At 43.9% G+C, this 18,876-nt stretch overlaps 1 non-coding gene across 1 annotated transcript; it reads left to right on the top strand.

Moving 5' to 3' along the window:
* The first annotated feature begins 7,166 nt into the window (after nucleotides 1-7,166).
* LOC136509779 (small nucleolar RNA R71) lies at nucleotides 7,167-7,273 on the top strand. Its single transcript, XR_010772519.1, has one exon. It is a non-coding gene; the product is annotated as a small nucleolar RNA R71 (small nucleolar RNA).
* Nucleotides 7,274-18,876: the final 11,603 nt, after the last annotated feature.

Here is an 18,876-nt window from a genome sequence, read left to right as displayed (position 1 = left end):
TGCAGGGTGAGTGTCAGTTGAATGAGACTGACACCATGGCCGGCACCATGATCTTGCCTGAGCTCCTTTGTTGTCATTGTCGTAGGCATTGCTAGAGTACTCCTAGAGGAAGTCGAACCTCATCTAGGAGTGGGAGAAGGTCACCTCATAGGCGCTCCCTAGCCCCCAGAAGGGGCAAAAGGTCCCTGCTCGCTTCGCTGCCCAACCCCTATCCTGCGCCTGGTGAGCGGGTGACGACACTGATAGAGGTGCTAGTTCGGGAGCGTGACAGTGGAGTCCAAGCTGGCGATAGTGTGAGAGGCTAGGCGCACCACGGAGGCAAGGGCTAAGGCTTCCCGGCAGAAGGCTGCTGAGGCAGAGGAGACCCATAGGGTGGCTGAGGGTGCGGTCATGGAGCTTAGGGGCTCCCTAGGCCTGCTAGAGACCATGAGGGATGCTTCCAACTCTAAGCTCCATGGGACCTAGCAGCTCATGGCAGGTGTATCCTTTCCTCTCCCTTCTTTCCCTTGCCTTTGGGGCGGGGTCTCTTGCTCTGAGCCACCATGAGATTGATTCCTCTCTTTGCACGGCACAATGGTTGTGGGTGGAGCTAGCAGACAAGCACGGTAAGGCCCTCTAGCTAGAGGAGAAGGCGTGGGTGGAGTGCGACTGCCTATGGAAGGAGTTGTAGATGGAGGCGAAGGTGTCGGTGGAGAACCAGGCCATCCTGGCAGAACATGGATGGAAGCTGGACATGACATGGGCGGAGCTATAGAGGCTTGTCGCCAGTGCCGAGGAAGCGAGCATCACCCTGATCCTACCACCACTGCCGGAAGAGGGACACGACCTCACCGAGCGGGTGTGCTCTCTTGTGGTGCTTATTCCATGAGTCATCAGGGGCATGGTCCGCTAAGGGGCTAGCGTTGCCCTGACCTTGATGAAGCTATGGCTCCCCAAGGTTGACTTGGGTCCCATGGCCTTGGGCATCCCCAAGGAGACCTCGGACAAGTAGATGGGGGAGGCCAAGGATACGGTAGCCCCCCTGTTCGCTGTGGTAGCTGGCATCATCGACTACAAGTTGCTGCTGATGGACGAGTATCCAGAGGAGGATAATGTGCCCGTCGACCTCCATCGTCTCCATGACCTGCATAGAAACTTGGTTGTAAAACTCGTTGTTGTAATCCTAGGGGTCTGTTCCCCTTTGAACAATTGTGACATTTGAGGGCGTGCCACCCATCAAATCTTTGTGCTTTCATTGCCATTCATGTTCCATGCTCTGTTCGTATTGGTGGGGAGCGTCCCCGGTGCCTATTTTCCTTTCTGAGCTCGATGGTCATCAGCTATTAGCTTCGTTAGCCCGAGTCATGCTTGTGAGGCGTTAAGGCGTTAGCTTATCCTGTATGGTGGTCATGGAAGGGAGAATAGGGTGGCTCTGATCCCCGACCATAAGATTAGGGCAAGGAGATTCGTGGCCCGAAAGTGGGTCGACTCGAATAGGGTGGGCGCGTCCCCCAATTGACGATTTGGGAAGAAAAGAATGCATCGAAAGGAGCTTAGTGGCTGGGGGACTTAGCTATTTAGCGCGTCGATCCCTTCGCCAGGCGTGCCTTTTCATGCGTGGAGCTTCTACGTCAGAGAGTGCCCCAGCCACAATGGAGATCTTGCAGGGGAAGCGGCCACCGCCGCCTGGGGTGACGCCACTTGCTCTAGCGACAAGGCAGGTGGCTCTAGCCACCATAGAGCAAGAATCACACTTGATGCTGCCCCCTACCTGGCGCGCCAGCTGTCGTAGGGTCAAAACCATGTCTAGCATGTTGTTCAAGTCAATGTTAGAGTATGGGATCTCCGGTGGCTCGGGTGGACTCAAGAACACAAGAATCACACAAAGAAGATGCAATGGTTTGTCCTGGTTCGAGCTAATTTGGTCCCTATGTCTAGCAGCTGATGATCCTTATACTCAAGAGCACCCAAAATCTATGGGCTTACAACAGCGTGTAAAGGAAGAAAGTTTGGTAGGGGTTAGCTCGGGACTAATCCTTAGGTTGCCTCACTACCGGTGGAGTCTCCCCCTTGTCAGAGAGGAAGGAGATGGTGGGATGTGGTAGAGGAGAGGCCCTCAGTGCCCCTCTTGGGGTTGCCTTGCTCTTGGTGTAGAGCAGAGGCAAATGGAATGGAATGGTGTGTCTGGTGATCGAATTCGGATCCTCGCCCCTCTAGGTCTGACCTTATCCCTTATATAATGAGATAGGTCAGGTACAAGGTAGTTTGGGGGTTCTAGTCTATGGTCTATGTGTGCCAAAGTCTAGGAGGGGCTTGCAGCGGTGCGCCATGGACCGTCGAGGTGTCTTGGAGCTAAAGAAGCCTAGGCATTGTCTGGCTGCTCTGATCTGACACTCTGCGTGTCAGAGGGTGTTAGCTTAGACCAGCCTCCCACACTCAGACCTTCTAGAGTCTTCTTGGTGGCAAAGGAGGTCGGTTCCAAGGGCTAACGTGTGGGCCTAGAAGCCCTCGAGCCCTCGGAGGCCGTAGGAAGCTTTGTCTTCTTGTGTCACGCCCCTGATGTGACCCTGTCAGATGAGCAGTTGGCAGGGGCATGCCTAGGGAGCGACGCTAGGGAGGCCCCGGGCATCGGTAGCCTAGGGCTTGTCTTCTTGTGCCTAGGCCTTGACTGGCATCGTTAGCCAAGCAGGAGCCAAGGACCGAGCTTGGTCGTGCCATAGATAGGGAGCCCAAGGCTCGAGGAAGCCCAGATCCCAAGGTAGATGCTGCGGTCGAGTTAGGCTTGGTCGGGTCACTTTGCTAGAGGGTGTGCGCGAGCGTGCCCGATGGGCTTAGCCCCTGAGCCCCCGATCGATCCTGAAGGGTTCGGTCAGAGGGTCTTCTTTGTTCTGGAACAATTGGACCCGAGGCTTAACATACCTATATGTTAGGATATCGTCACATGGGCTATCTTATTCATCTTTCCCTCTCTCTTTTTTTCAGGCGACCATCTATGTACCCATTGTTTTGGATATCTCGGACACTTGTCCATTTTTTCAATACTTTCTCTTTTTTTATTCTTCTTTTTTTATGAATAACTTTTGCATAGCCGATGCCTTTTTTCTGCAATAAAACTTTTGAGAGATAGCAACAAGAACTTGGAGCATTTATTTAGTGGATGGAAAACTTATCAAACATATTTTTGGTGTTTACTCCCAGTGTAGGAGTAAATCATTTTTGGGTGGATCTAGATGGAAAGCATGTTTTGCGCCTACCCCCAGTGTAGGAGTAGTGGATATGTGGTGGTGTGTATGTGATCTTGATTTTAAGAGCATGACAAACCTCTCATAAGGATCAACAAAACTTGACCAAACTCAATGCAAAACAAGTAGCATATGTGAGTGGAAGTTTTCCTAGCCTAAAAATAAGCATGTTTGGAGCTGGTAGGAATTCAAGATTTGTCATACAGGAACTCATCATGTTGCATTTTTATGTTTTTCAAAAGAAATCTCCAGAACTTAGTATCACATGGAACAAGATAAACAGTAGCTCAGACCTTCTCATATCATACCCGTTAATTACGTAGACTTAGATCAAGCATATGCTACCCATGAATTTCAAGTTTAGAGCAAGTCCTTATATCAAAACAATCTTATGCAAAACTCGGTAGAATTCATGACTGAAAACTAGGTACTTGAAAGGAATTTTAACAGAGCAACTATTCATCATTTCTATTATGAGTCATCATCCTCAAGTTCTTTTTATTTATTTGGCTCTTAAAAATAGAAAATTAAAGCAAATTTTATACACACTCTTTTTTATTTGGTTTTCATTTTTAGATCACACCTTACTACTATACATAAAAGATAAAGACAAATTTTTATTTTGTTTTTAGTTATGCATTTTTTTTAAATATAAGACAAACTCAAAAATAAATAAAGAAAAGGAAAAAGAAAAATACTAGGAAAGAAAACTTACCTTAGATAATGGGGGATCCTCCTCCCCCAAGTAGGGTGTTGTTGTAGTCGATTAGAATGGTGGGTCGAAGTTGAGCTTCTGGAACAAGTAGTTCCAGTTCTCATTCTCCTGCTACTAATGCTGCTGGATGTTGGTGATGCGGTCTCCCATTTTTGCTTGCCATTGGGAGTGCTGGTGAAACGTGTTCTGAATGTCTTGTTGTGTTTCTTCTATGGTTATCAACCTAGTGTCGAGGCAGGAATGCTCCATCTACTGGTCATGGTAGCCCATTGGCTGATCAGGATAGCCATGAGTAGAGAAGGACATATGTCCTCCCTGGTGGCCGCTTGAAACGTCTTCATAAGGCTGTTGCTGATAGTGGTCGAAGTTGCCATACTGCCATTGCTCAATTGAGCCTTGTTGCCAAGAGCTTCCAGAGTGCAGAGGAGTGGGCTACTCCCAACTAACATGCTTAGGCTGGTACATGTGAGAATATCCTGTCTGATCCCAGCCTGCATAGCTGGTGAAAGCCGGTCCTTCTAGAATTGGGTCATCACCACGGTACCTAGGCTATGGGTCGCGAGTTATTCTTGTAGAAGCACTTCTGTGAGGCGCTGCTTCCTTGACCTGTAAATCAAATACAAAAGAATTCACCGCATACAAACTGAGGTTTCGGGCTGGTAACAGAATTTTAGTTGTATATCCTAGATACATCATGACCATTTGCCCATTATTATTCTTTTCCAGTATATGAGCCTTGAGAAAATATTCATAATTAATGTACCAGTGATCAATCACCTCAATGTAAGAGAGTGAAGCATTATTCAATAGACCCAAATTTTGGGCAATGCGAGTGACCAAAGAGGTGCACCCGACTTCACCCTTGAGCTCAAAAACTTCCTTCCATTGATTCATCATGAACTTAGCATGTGAAACTTTCCTTCTCTTAACCATGGCATATAGTAACTTAAGTTCATCCATCCTTATGATGCGAAAGTCATTTCTAGGAAATAAAGAAAATCCTAGCCACTTATGTATGAAACGCAGGGTAGGGTGATGAATATCACTAGTGTGAGGACAATGACAATTGGGTTCTTTGGATATTTCTCTCCAAAATTTCACTCTATCATAATCTTGTAGAGCATAGTCTACATCAACTACACATTGTGCATTGAATCCTAGAAGTTCACTAAACTATCTCTAGGGGATAGAAAAATATTTCCCAAAGAGTCTAAATGTACCTTTAGAATCAGTGGTTTGCAAGGTGCATAGAAATTCCAGTGTTAAAAGCTTAGACCCCGGCTCATCAATTTGCCAAAAATTTTCCCATCCAATAGTTTTAAATATGATTTCAAGTTCAAGATCCATACCTATTGCATGCAGAAGGGCTGGGTCATAAGCAGGAGTAAGAATGAACCTTCGGGTCTTCAATTGCTTGAAGGCATCTTTCTCCGTCTTGTTCCAGAACTTAAGGTGCTTCTCCTCCAGTAGAATATTCTTTTCAGCTAAGGATGACTAAGGCGGCGCTCTAGCAGCGAGAGATGGAACGTCAATCTGCATGTCGGTGCTTCCCTGGGAAGAAGAGCTTCTCGTCGAATGAGACAATGCCGCGCGCTTGAGCTTGCTCACAAACTTGCTCATCTTCCTCCCGGCGAGGGTTTAGAATTTTAAGTCCGCCGAACTGGATTTTTCTAGTTTTATTCATTCCTCAGGTGCATCAATTGGTCTCGGAGATGGAGACCTTGATGGTTGTTCTTGCTTCTCATGCCATTCCAAATTAGAGCATTGTTCCAGTCTTGGCTTGAAAGCGAATCGCTCTTCCTTGCCATTGATATGGAACTTAATTTCTCTGGCTCCGACATCAATGTGTGCATTTGTAGTGCTCAGGAAGGGTCTCCCAAGGATGAGGGATGTTTTCACGTCCTCCTGCATATCAAGTACTACAAAATCCACTAGAACAAAGAAGTTTCTAATTTTTACCGGAATATTTTTTGCAATTCCTATAGGGTAGCGGACTAATTGGTCGGCTAGTTGCAGGCACATCGATGTTGGTGTGAGTGTTGAATAATTGAGCTTGTCAAAAACCTTCTTGGGCATGACACTTACGCTTGCTCCAAGATCGCATAGCGCATTCTCAAAGTTTTGGTTTCTAATGGAACAATCAATAGTGGGACATCCTAGATCCTTCTTATTTACTGGCAATGTATTCAAGATGGCCACACTACACTCCTTCATTAACTTGATTACTCAGTGGTGGGCAGTGGTTTCTTGTAGTTCAGAATGTCTCTGAGGTACTTTGCATAGGTAGGTACCTGTATGGCATCTAGCAGAGGAATATTGATATATAACTTTTGAATTACCTCTACGAACTTACCAAACTGCTCATCCATTTTAGCTTTTCAATTTCTATGAGGAAATGGTAGGAGGTTGGTGTCATGAAAATCTTGCATCATTTCCTGTGCTTGTGGCTCAATTTCTTCAACTTGATCATCCTTCTTCTCCTCTTGTACTGCTTCCAGTGTCTTACCTATCCTTGTTGGATATGGCGGATCACAAGTAGACTTGCCACCTCTTGTGGTTATGGCATTAACCTTTCAAGGTTAGTGGCAAAAGGCAGAGCAATAGCCAGTTGAGTTAATTGTGATTCTATCTTTTCTTTATAGTTAAGTTGGTCTTTGATGGCAGAAGAAAAACTTTCCATTTTAGTATTTATGTTTTCTAGTACCTCATCATTAGAAGCAAACTTCTTAGAAATATTCTCATTAATCTTAGCCTGTTCTAAGATCAAATCTCTCAAGGATGGTTGTTTAAGATTAGAGGAATTATAGTAATTACCTAGGTACTTACCTTGGTAAGTTGACCATTGTTGTTGTTGATTCCATCCTTGTCTCTGTTGTTGTGGAGTAGAGTTCTTGGTGACAATATTTGCATCTTCTTAATATTCGGGGGATTAAACGCATCTTGAATGGCTTGACGATCTTTCTTGTAATTGGCTCGCTGTTCAAGCCAATTCAACAGTACATCCATCTTGGTTGATAGTGCGCACACCTGTTCTGGTGCTTCTTCGCTCTTATTGCATGCTTGAATGTTGCATTGAGGCTAGCCTTGATTAGAGGCTACCTTCTCCATGAGAGTTTCAGCTTTTCCAAGGGTGAGTGACATAAATGCTCCTCCAGCAGTAGGATGTAGTTGTTCATGAGCTTTTTGAGTTAATCCATGGTAAAAGCTTTGCATGAGCAACCAATCTTCCATTCCATGATGAGGACAATCTGAAATGTATTCTTGGAAATGTTCCCATGCCTTTGGAATGGTTTCTCCTTTCTGATGTTGGAAATTGGAAATCTTTCCTCTTAAGGCATTCATCTTGCCTATAGGAAAAAACTTTGTTAGAAAGGCCTTCGAACACTTTGCCCATGTGTTGATGTCATCTTTATTGGTGTAGAACCACTACTTCGCCCTTCCCACTAGTGACAATTAGAAGAGGCGGAGTAGTATGATGTCTTAAGCAACGTCCTTGATGGTGATCGTGCTGCTTATCTCTAGGAAATTCTGAAGATGAGCGCTAGCATCTTCATGTGCCTTTCCACTGAACAGGGTAGCTTGCACCATGTTGATGAGGCTTGGCTTGAGATCGAACTCAAGGTTGTTGGTTTTGAGTGTTGGTCCAGTGCGAATGTTCTCGGCGCTTGGAGCAGAGAATTCACGCAGAGCCTTTTCAGCAATAGCTTCAGAAACTGGTGTTGACCTTCCCCTTGATTGATTTGATTTTGATTGAAAGTTGTTGGTGAATCACAACCAATCCTGCAATACCCTATATAAGATATGAACAAAGACAAACAAAGGTAAGCCTGCTAAAGAAGAGGTGCTAGTTATGATTTCATCAATAAGTATTTATTTGATCAATTCTCTTAGCCTTGTGCCCCTCCCCGGCAACGGTGCCAGAAATGCTTGTTGGCATTTCTTAGCATCACTCTTACTAAGTTATCATCCCTAGCAATGATGCCAGAAATGCTTTGGTGCTAATTATTGAGAACACTTGTAAATTTATATATAGATTAAGTATCCGCAAGCGCACAGACAATATACCATTGCATCATTTCACCCGGGAGTATACCAGGTATCGTTATTTATATTTTTCCATAGGGAGGAGCGGTGGGGTGGCTAGAGATATTGACAAATATGTATACTTATGACAAGATCATTAACTCTCATAATTTAACAGGGGTAAGTCAAATGATAAATAAATGATAAGTGTATGGCATTGATAGTAATCCAGAGATAGAAATAGATACTCATAAATGTAGTATGACTAGGCAGGAGATTAATTAAAGAGAAAAGATTCCTAAGACATGCCATATTTACTAACTCTTTTGTACACCCAAGTATATACACTCTCATCTATAGCATAACTAACTCTGTATCTATGCATAAGGAACATTACTAAGGAAGATCAAGAACAGAGCTTGACTCCCTTCACAACCGCATTCTATTTGTTCTACAAATAGGGAGTGGACTACAAAGGACTCAACATGAGTGTCACACTCGTGATCTACCGTATGGCCTGGAGTGTAGAGTGCATCCGTAGGTAAACAATATTTAAGCACCATGCTTACATAATGTCGACCACTTAACTCACTCGAGTATTGAGCTAAGCACTTTGCGAACATATGCATAAATTCATCATCAATCATAACTATATCAAGCATACAACTGGTGCAAACTAGGAACATAATAAATAGAAACATAATATTGAAGTAGCACAAAGTCAAATATTGAGGGATACAATGGCTTTACCAGCCTCTAGACAGCAAATCCAAAATCCTGAGCAATAGCCCAACTCTACTTGAATTCGAGTTGTATTCTCTTCTCTCTGAAAACCATAATTTCTGATTTGATCTTGACTTATGGAAATCTGCCTAAGGGAGGGGGCAGGGGCTGGTATATATAGGCCAGAGCATCAATTCTGAGCCCTCGGATCAAACCAAATTGAATAAACGGCATAGATGCAATCTAGGAGGCGATGGAGGAACTGACGTCAAAGCAGATGCTGACTGGTGGGGACAAGGGACCGGCCGGCCTGCAGGTAGTGCCGGCCGGCCCCACCTAGCATCCTCTCGGGCTCTGCTTTGGTGGAGTGTCTTCTAGTGTCCTCTAGAACCTTCTGGAGTTTACGCCGCGAATAATCATGATTTAATTTGATGATTTGGTCCACCTTGATAGTTTTATGAATAAACCCTGCTAAAAATATAGGTTCACCGAAACTCATGGAAATTGTTAGTTTAAACCCCTAAGTCTATGTCGGTGATCATTTTTATGCATTTATTCTAGTTATATAGATGGTTCATGATGGATGGTAACTACCATCAACACCTGGTGAGGGTTCCTATGGGAGATGCTCACCTCAGTCACATAAGGATTGATTCGTAGTCCCTCTCACCTAGTGAGATATTTCGTACAGCCACACATCTAATATGGGTAGACTTGATCTCACACCCCGTTAGGTTGAAGTATAATTTCTACTAGGAGGCCGGTGTTGGAACCGGAATATCAGGAGAAGGCATGGATGCAAAGTGATCTTCCATGGCCCAGTTGGCGTGGTTGCTATGTGATCCTCCATGTTAAGCCCCTTGATTTTGAACACGCTCGAGACCATATTATTATTATTTATTTTGATGATTTGGTATCATCGACAATATTATGTTGGGATGATTTGGTATCGTCCAAGATTATATGATGGGATGATGTGGTATCATCTGAGATTATGAGATGGGATGATTAGGTATCCTCCCGAGATTAGTGTGTTTTCCTACCCCTGAGAAGCCGCAGTAGAGTTATATACAAATCTAGGGTACCACCCAAGAGGGTACGGGGTCTCGTTAGGCCTATTTCGTCCACTGATCATGGAAGGGATTGTGCCTATCGTGTGGGGAAATTTGTACCCCTCTGCAAAGTTTATTAAACCTATTCGAATAGCCATGTCCTTGAAATGGGCAGATGCTAGGATGGGATACTATGATTTGATTTACTTTTATGTGTAATGGAACTGGTAATGCAATTTGATACTAACCTGAGTACTAGTGGGAATGGTAATACTCCGCTAGGACTCAACTTATAATTATTATCACCACTACACTTCTATTTCCACCCTATGGTTAGGGCTTGCTGAGTACATATGTACTCAATCATTGTTGACTCACAGACTTCGGCACTGAGGAGGACCATGTCTACGATGAGGAAGTGCACCACAAGGATTAGGAGTAACGCGAGGTTTGCGAACGTAGGAAGATGACATCGAAGCTAGGGTTTGGGCCACGCTGAAGCTTGCCTGTGGAATAGGACATTGCTACGCTGTAGTATATCATCGCACTAGAGACCACCATGTAATAAAATGCTGCTTCGCGGCAGTAGACTTCCGCTAGTTGTATAAGCCTATGACTATGCCTTTTGGGCCACTGTTGTAAGACCCTTTTATTAATATCAATAAAACTCGGTATTTCCTTTAAATCTGTGTACCATTTCTGTATATGTGGAGCATATTTGTGCATGATCCTGGCACAAATACGTGTATTCTAGGACTCTCAAAATGAGGGGCCGACAGGGTGGCACCAGAGCCAAGCTTGACCGTAGGACAAAGCCGTAGGATTGGAACGCATAGAATTACCGTAGTTATAGTAGTAACAATAACACCAAACATGTTAATAATTTTATGAATGAACTTTTCCTATTGTCACTTCTCATTGTGTTGCAAAAATATTTCTAACTTGTGTTGTGAAATTTTTGCAGCAAATGGACGACGAACTGGAACGTTTGGACTGCTTGATTGTCGAAGGGTTCCCACCACTCCTTTGGGAGACACTCTAGTGCTTGGGTTACACCGAGCCTCCCATGTACTATTGTTGTGAGTACGATGAGGAGGGTGTACTGAAGTGTGAGGTATGCCTATGTATTCCAAAGCATCCATCATGCCCAACATTCCAGACTCGGTACATTACAGTATTTGGAAGAGAAGCCTAGAAAGCAGCATGCCAGGCTCTTGCATAGTATTGTTAGATATTTGAGGAGGATATTGAGCACACTCCTGCTAGATTCTTTCCTATGCCTAATCAGACCACTCCCACATGGCGTGAGAAGGTTCAAGATTTGGGAAAATTAGCACACAGGCACCAAAGTATACGGGAGTGTTCAATGTCAGATACCTGCATGCACTGGACACTCTCTATGAAGACCAACAACAAGAATTATCAGGATGGATTACCAAGGCTAAGGAGACTGGAGGCGAGTTACGCAACACTAGCTTGGAGTTATACATGGCAAATTGAGAAAGAGCAATTCTGAGACACAAGTTGGCTGACTGCCACCAGGAGATAGACACACTCCTACAGGACCCTTACATCCAGAAGCGAGCAAAGAAGATGATGATAGGAAGGACCTTTGCCATGCGACCCACATCAACAGGCACAAGAGAAGGAGTACCAGCTTATGACCCATAGCACCCACACTACGACTTGAATGGATACATGTCAAGGGAGTCATTTTCTGATCGTGAGTCCATTGAGATCGAACAATCTATTGCTGACAACTTCACCAACAAGAAGACCATTGGGAATGTAGAGGAAGCAGGACCTTCACAAGTTCCACATGGGCAGGACGATGTTGATGGATACGCACACGAGCTTTACACACTATGAGATGAGCAGTTGGCCTAGGAAAAGGGCAAGACTACGCTCAAGGACCTTCACAAGATATAGTCCAAGTATAGTAAATAATCTGAGATGTAATATCTAGTAGTAGTGTCTAGCACCCCGAGTAGTAGCAGTACGCCTAGTATCACTTCAATGTCCCTAGTGTACAAGTCGCCGCATAGTAATCAGCCTAGCAGTTAATGTATGATGCACCCTTGTATCATATATGTGTAATTGTTCATGTGATGTAATATATTGTGTGTTTGTTTATGTTTGTGTGTTTTTGCTTGCATGTTATTTTTACCATGGAAAGGAGATCTGATAGGATTTGGGAACGCCATGAAAGGGCCGCCTAAGTCAGCTTCATGAAGGAGAGGCATGAACAGCCACAGGAAAATAATATCCCAATTATAGAAGAAGTACATCAAGAAGGCGAAGAAGTTGAGCAGAATGTTGGAAATGATCCGGTACAAGGAGAAGAAACCCCACTACCCCCACCAACATTAGCAAAAGTAATGGATCGGCAAACACGATTATTGGAGAACCTTGCAAGGAGACAGGACAATGAAAATGGGCAAGGAAAAATGGTAGCATTTATGAGACTTCATCCACCAACGTTCGACAGTGCTGAAGAAGATCCCTTGACAGCAGACAATTGGTTGCGCACCATCACAAAGAAATTAAATGCAGTACGAGCCACTGATGAGGAAAAAGTCAATTTAGCCACCCATCAACTGGTTGGAGCCACTGGTGAATGGTGGGAAAACTATCAAGATGCAGTTAATGAGCCAGAAGCTATCACATGGCAAGAATTTATGGAGGAATTTCGTGAGTATCACATCCCTGAAAGAATCATGGAAATAAAGGAAGAAGAGTTTTGCTCCCTGAGATAAGGCGCGATGACAGAAAATTAGTATATTCAAAAGTTTATGAAGCTAGCACGCTATGCACCAGACGATGTTAACTCTGATAAAAAGAAGCAGAGATGTTTTATAAAGCGACTTAATGCAGCCCTAAGGGAACAAGTAATCACCCACACCTATCCTGATTTCAACGCACTGATGAATCGCACTATTCTACTGGAAGAAGAACATAACAAAAGTGAAGGAGAAAGAAAGTGCAAGTTCATGATACAGCGTGCTCGCCAACAAGAAAGGACACAACGAGTCCGTACCAACAACACCGCACCAACAAGGTATCAGCCAACCATGCAATAGGTTGTCTGGATCAAACACTACACAGAGCACATCCAACTACAAGAGCTACAACAACAACAATAACAACAACCAGCCCAGGAGTAACAACAACACAGCAGTAGAGACCTATTTCAGATGCCGACAACCAGGACACCACATCGCCAAATGCCTGTATAAAGCCACAAACTCTACCCCAGCTCAGTCTATAGCCAGTAACAAGATAGCCGTCTTAGGAGTCGAATGCACCACACCTTAGAACTCTGGACCACTGAGAAGGAATGCCCACAATTTTAGGCAAGGCCGTGTGAACCATGTGAACGCAGAGGAAGTACAGGCAGCACCTGATGTCATGTACGGTGAGTTTCTAGTAAACTCCACTTCTGCAACCGTGTTGTTTGATTCTGCCGCTTCGCATTCGTTTGTTTCTGCTTGTTTTGTGCTTAAAAATAATTTAAGAACAGTGTTACTCCCCACCCTTCTTTTGATTTGAACCCCTGGAGCTATCCTCAAATGCACTCTAAAATGCCCTTGAGTATAGATAATGATCAACGAAGTAGAATTTCAAGCAGATTTGGTAGTATTGAAGACAGAAGGTCTAGACATAATACTAGGAATGGATTGGTTAAGGAAACACCATGGCAACATATCCTATAGTGACAGAGTAGTGACCCTGACAAATCACAATGGAATTACGATAGAATGTCACCCCCAAGCCCCAACAGCAGAACCGATGGTTTGCAACATACAAGCAACAAGTATTGAGGAAGTACCAGTCATATGTGAGTACCCCTATGTGTTCCCTGAAGATCTACCCGGAATGCTACCAGACAAAGATTTGGAGTTCATTATTGACTTGATATCCAGAACTGCACCAATAGCAAAGAGGCCCTACCGAATGGTAGCCAATGAATTAGAAGAATTAAAGAAGTAACTATGAGAGTTACAAGAAAAAGGATACATCAGACCAAGTTCATCACCCTGGGGATCACCAGTTTTGTTCGTAAAGAAGAAGAATGGTAGCCTCCGAATGTGTATTGATTATCGGTCACTAAATGAAGTCACCATCAAGAACAAGTACCCTCTACCAAGAATTGATGACTTGTTTGATCAGTTAAAAGGATCAGCCTACTATCAACTGAAGATTCGACTCAGCGACATACCGAAGACTACATTTGTAACCAGCAATGGACAATATGAGTTCACCATGATGCCATTTGGACTAACCAATGAACCAGCATATTTCATGAATTTGATGAACAAAGTCTTTATGGAGGAGTTAGATAAATTCATAGTGGTGTTCATCGATGATATTCTCATATACTTGAGAAGTGCTGAAGAACATGAGCAACATCTAAGAGTGATATTGAACAAGTTATGGGCACATGAACTATATGCTAAATTCAGCAAGTGTGAATTTTGGCTACAACAAGTCACTTTTCTAGGGCACATTTTCACCGCAGATGGAGTAAAAGTAGACCTGGAGAAAGTTAAAGATGTATCTGAATGGAAGCAACCAACAAATGTGATAGAGATTCATAGTTTTCTCGGACTAGTAGGCTACTACAAGAGATTTATTGAAGGATTTTTTAAGATCACAAGACCCATGACCGCCTTGAAACAGAAAGGAAAGGAGTTTAAGTGGATAGATGCATGTGAGAAGAGCTTCCAAGAATTGAAGACAAGACTAACTACAGCCCCAATACTCACATTATCGGATATACACCGAAGCTGTGTAGTATATTGTGATGCCTCCCTGCAAGGATTAGTATGTGTCCTGATGCAAGATGATAAAGTGGTCGCCTATGCCTCCCAACAACTAAAGAAGCATGAAGAAAATTATCTGACACATGACTTGGAACTAGCAGCTGTGGTGCATGCATTAAAGATATGGAGACACTATCTCATTGGAAACAAGTGTGAAATATTCACAGACCACAAGAGTTTGAAGTACATCTTCACCCAACCGGATTTAAACCTACGACAGAGGAGATGGTTGGAACTAATTAAGGACTATGACCTAAGCATACAATATCACTCGGGAAAGGCCAACGTAGTTGCAGACACATTAAGCAGGAAATCTTATTGCCACTACATGACAACTTTAAATCAAAAAATGAAGTTAGCACAAGAAGTTTGCCAAATGAATCTGTAGATTATACCACAAGGCACCTTAAATGCATTGCATGTACGACCAACATTGGAAGATCAGATAAAAGAAGCCTAGGACAAGGATGAAGAAATACAACACCTCAGGGAGCCAAGTGGTAGAAAGGAACTTTTAGGATTCAAGGTTGATGAGCAAGGCAAGCTATGGTATGAAGACCGGATATGCATACCCCTGGACGAGGCACTTCGAAGATTAATATTGGATGAAGCACACCATTCCACATACTCTATCCGCCTAGGATCAACCAAGATGTACATGGACCTCAAACAAAAATATTGGTGGACTGGAATGAAAGGAGATATCATAGAATATGTCGCCCAATGCGATACCTATCGACCGACTTGTGAAAGCTGAGCATCAATGACCAGTAGGACTACTCCAACCACTGCATATTCTAGTATGGAAATGGGATGAGATCAGCATGGACTTGATAGTAGGGCTGCCCAAGACACAAAATGGACATGACTCGATATGGGTTATAGTAGACTGACTGACAAAGGTGGCACACTTTATTCTAGTAAGGGCTGATTACAAAGGTCACAAGTTGGCACAACTATACATTGATAACATACTTTGACTACATGGGGCACCAAGCCGAATAGTTTTAGATAGAGGAACTCAGTTCACAGCATGTTTTTGGAAGAGTTTACATAAAGCATTGGGAACATGCCTAGATTATAGCTCAGCCTATCATCCTTAGACGGATGGATAGACAGAACGAGTAAACCAAATATTAGAAGACATGTTGCGAGCCTATGTACTTACCAATGGAAAAGACTAGGAAAAGAGCTTATCATTCGCAGAGTTCTCCTACAATAATAGTTACCAAGCAAGCTTAAAGATGGCACCATTCGAAACATTGTATGGAAGAAAATGCTGAACACCATTAATGTGGTCCAAGGCTGGAGAAAGAAGCCTATTCGGTCCAAACATGATCAAGGAAGTCGAAGAACAAGTAGCCAAAGTCCAAGAGAACCTGAAAGCAGCACAAAGCAGACAAAATAGCTATGCAGATACCCAACGGAGATCATTAGAATTTCAACTAGGAGATTTTGCTTACTTAAAAGTATAACCCATCAGGGGCATTCGTAGATTCTAGGTCAGAGGAAAATTAGCACCACGATACATTGGGCCATATTAGATCATTGAGAAGATTGGAGCCATAGCCTATCACTTAGAATTACCTCCAGAGATGTCAGATATACATGATGTGTTTCAAGTGTCATAATTAAATAAATGCTTGAGGGTACCAGAAGAGCAAGCACTTATGGAAGCCATGGATTTGCAACCAGATTTACAGTATCAAGAGAGAACAGTCAAGATATTGGATATTGCCTGTTGGTATAAATTAATGCACACAGAATAATCCGCAAGCGCATAGATATTATACCGTTGTAGCACTTCACCAAGAGTAACCCAGTTTTATATCAAACCCAAAGGAATAGAGGTGAGAATAACCAATTCTAGCTTATCCCAACTTCATAATTGAGGCTAAATAATAGGAGCGTAGAGGAGTCTACTCAGGTATTCTAATTCTAACTTCGGTAAGCTTTGTCTTCTATTGTTCAATTCTAGGGATAATACTAGAGAAGGCACAGACAGAGTATGTTTCCTATAGCAATATTGTCCTGCTAGGCCTACTAACGGGAGGAGGACTATAGAGGATTCAACGAGGCTATAAGAGTCACCCTCGCGAGCTACCACCGATCCGGAAAATAGGGTATATCTACGAGTAACCGAGTCTAAGCACCACGCTTACACTATGAATACTACTTTAACCCAGCAGCTACAAGGATTAAAGTACTCAAAAGAGAGTCTCAAACCTAAAGAACAATATGAACAAGATGCTTACTTGAATTAGAAGTCAATTACCAGAGAAATTTCAGAATCAAGCTCAAGAAGAACTTGATTTCACCAAGTACAAGCTATAGAGAGAGCACCGATAGGCCGGGACTCCTCCAGAACTCTTCCCTCACACTCTATCTCTCTATTTCTAGAACAAGACTAGATCCTATCGAGGACTAATCTTCTCTTGATTGCTAGCTCTAATCCTGGTGGACATATGAATTAGAGTTTCTGGCTTCTCAGCTCTCAGGATCAAATGAGCATTACCTCTAGGGGGTGCAGGATGGATTATATAGTCCTGGGGGTTCAACATGAGCCCTTGGATCAAACCAACTTAAGCAACGGCCTAGATGCAACCTCAAAGGCAGTGGGAAACTGACATAATGACGAGGCTGACAAGTGGCACCCACAAAGGCCAGGTGGCCCCACCTATCAGCGGGTGGCCCTGTGCTTTAGTGACGTGGCTTCTAGACCCTTCTAGAGTCTTCCCATGTAGGTGCCGCGATGGGATTCCATATTTTCCTTTGATGATTAGGTCCTCCTTGGTGGTTTTCTAATTAAGTCCTGTTGGAAACATAGATTCACCAAAACTCATGGAATCTATCATTTTAAACCCCTAAGTCTACTTTAGTGATTCATTTATACCCTTATACATGTTTATTTAATGGATAAAATATGTATAATAACTACCATCAACAACTCCCCCACACTTAGGCTTTTACTCGTCCTCGATAAAAGGTTGGATTACTCAAGACATAACCTTAGGACAAGACATCAACATAAAACCATTCCTAGTTATGCATGTACCGCAGGTTTCAAAGTGTCTACCACAAAACTTTGGGTGGTTGAAGAATGGAATAGCTTGAAACATGTCACTATCTTCCTTCAATCAAGTCAATTGGAGAAACATTTTAAGATTTTGAAAACAAAACATAGCTTACCTTCTCCCTTTGCAGTGCTCTCAAATCACTCTGTATATGTGGTATTTTTGGATCCTCACCAAGGCATTGATGATTTTGCCTTCTTTTTGCCTACTTCTAAAAGCTTATGTGGAGCTCAGGTAGGGATGTGTCAGTGTTTCGAGTTACCAACTAGTAAATTTCTAGATTGCGCATCTGGCTCGGATGGTGTGCTTAGAGGAAACAAGATTTATACTGGTTCAGGCAGAACATCCCAACATCTAGTTTGTCGCTGCTGCTTGTGTTACTAGCACCGAAAGTTTGTAGTAGGGGTTATAAACGGACAAGAGAGGGAAAGGATCCCAAGTCTCTGGAGGTGGAAGTGAACGTGTACTGCTAAGGCATGTCGAGACATACTAGCAGTGCTTGAGTGTGTGTTGAGAGGTGTTTGGGCATGTAGAGCCATGCCCCCCCCCCATGTCTTAGGAATCTTGCTTCCCCTTTTCAAGGTGAATGGGAGGAGCAGGTTTACAAGGGAAAAGGAGAAAGATGAAGAGAAGTCAAAGGTCTTCCGGGTCACACCATCTTTCATCTCCCGCATGTGGGTCCCACCGGTCTTGTAGATGTCAACTAGGATGGCTCCAAGTTGTGGCCCTGTTCATCACTGGAGCCATGCATTGATGTTAGTTAATGGTCATGATGGTCAATCATGTCCCTGTGGATGGCATGGTGAACTGACACGCCCGTCGGTGTCCATGCAGGGATTAGGTAGAACAGTGCCAGTACGCCCGGCACTGTTCTGGACATGAGCTCTTCGGTATAGCCAGTCTTGGTCACATGTTACATCGAGACGTGCCTTCCCACTCTCTGGTGTCAGAACCTTGACCTAAGCCCATACGCTTGGACTAGGAGTGGTTGGCGGTGGTATGGGCTTCCGTCAGGCGAGACGAGAGACACGCCTGAGGGGTCGGGGTGGAGCCTCTGACCCAGAGGTCAGGTAAGGTGGAGCCCACCCCTAGTGGGCGAGACGAAGCCCCCGACCTAGAGGTCAGGCGAGGCGGAGCCTGCACTCCAGCGGTCGGGTGAGGTGGAGCCCGCACTCCACCGGTCGGGCGAGGTGGAGCCCGCACCCCAAGGGTTGGTCGAGGTGAGACCCACACCTCAACGGTCGG

This window comes from Miscanthus floridulus, chromosome 15 (genome assembly GCF_019320115.1).
Source record: "Miscanthus floridulus cultivar M001 chromosome 15, ASM1932011v1, whole genome shotgun sequence".
Lineage (NCBI taxonomy): Eukaryota > Viridiplantae > Streptophyta > Magnoliopsida > Poales > Poaceae > Miscanthus > Miscanthus floridulus.
This window is presented reverse-complemented; position numbering and strand designations above follow the sequence as displayed.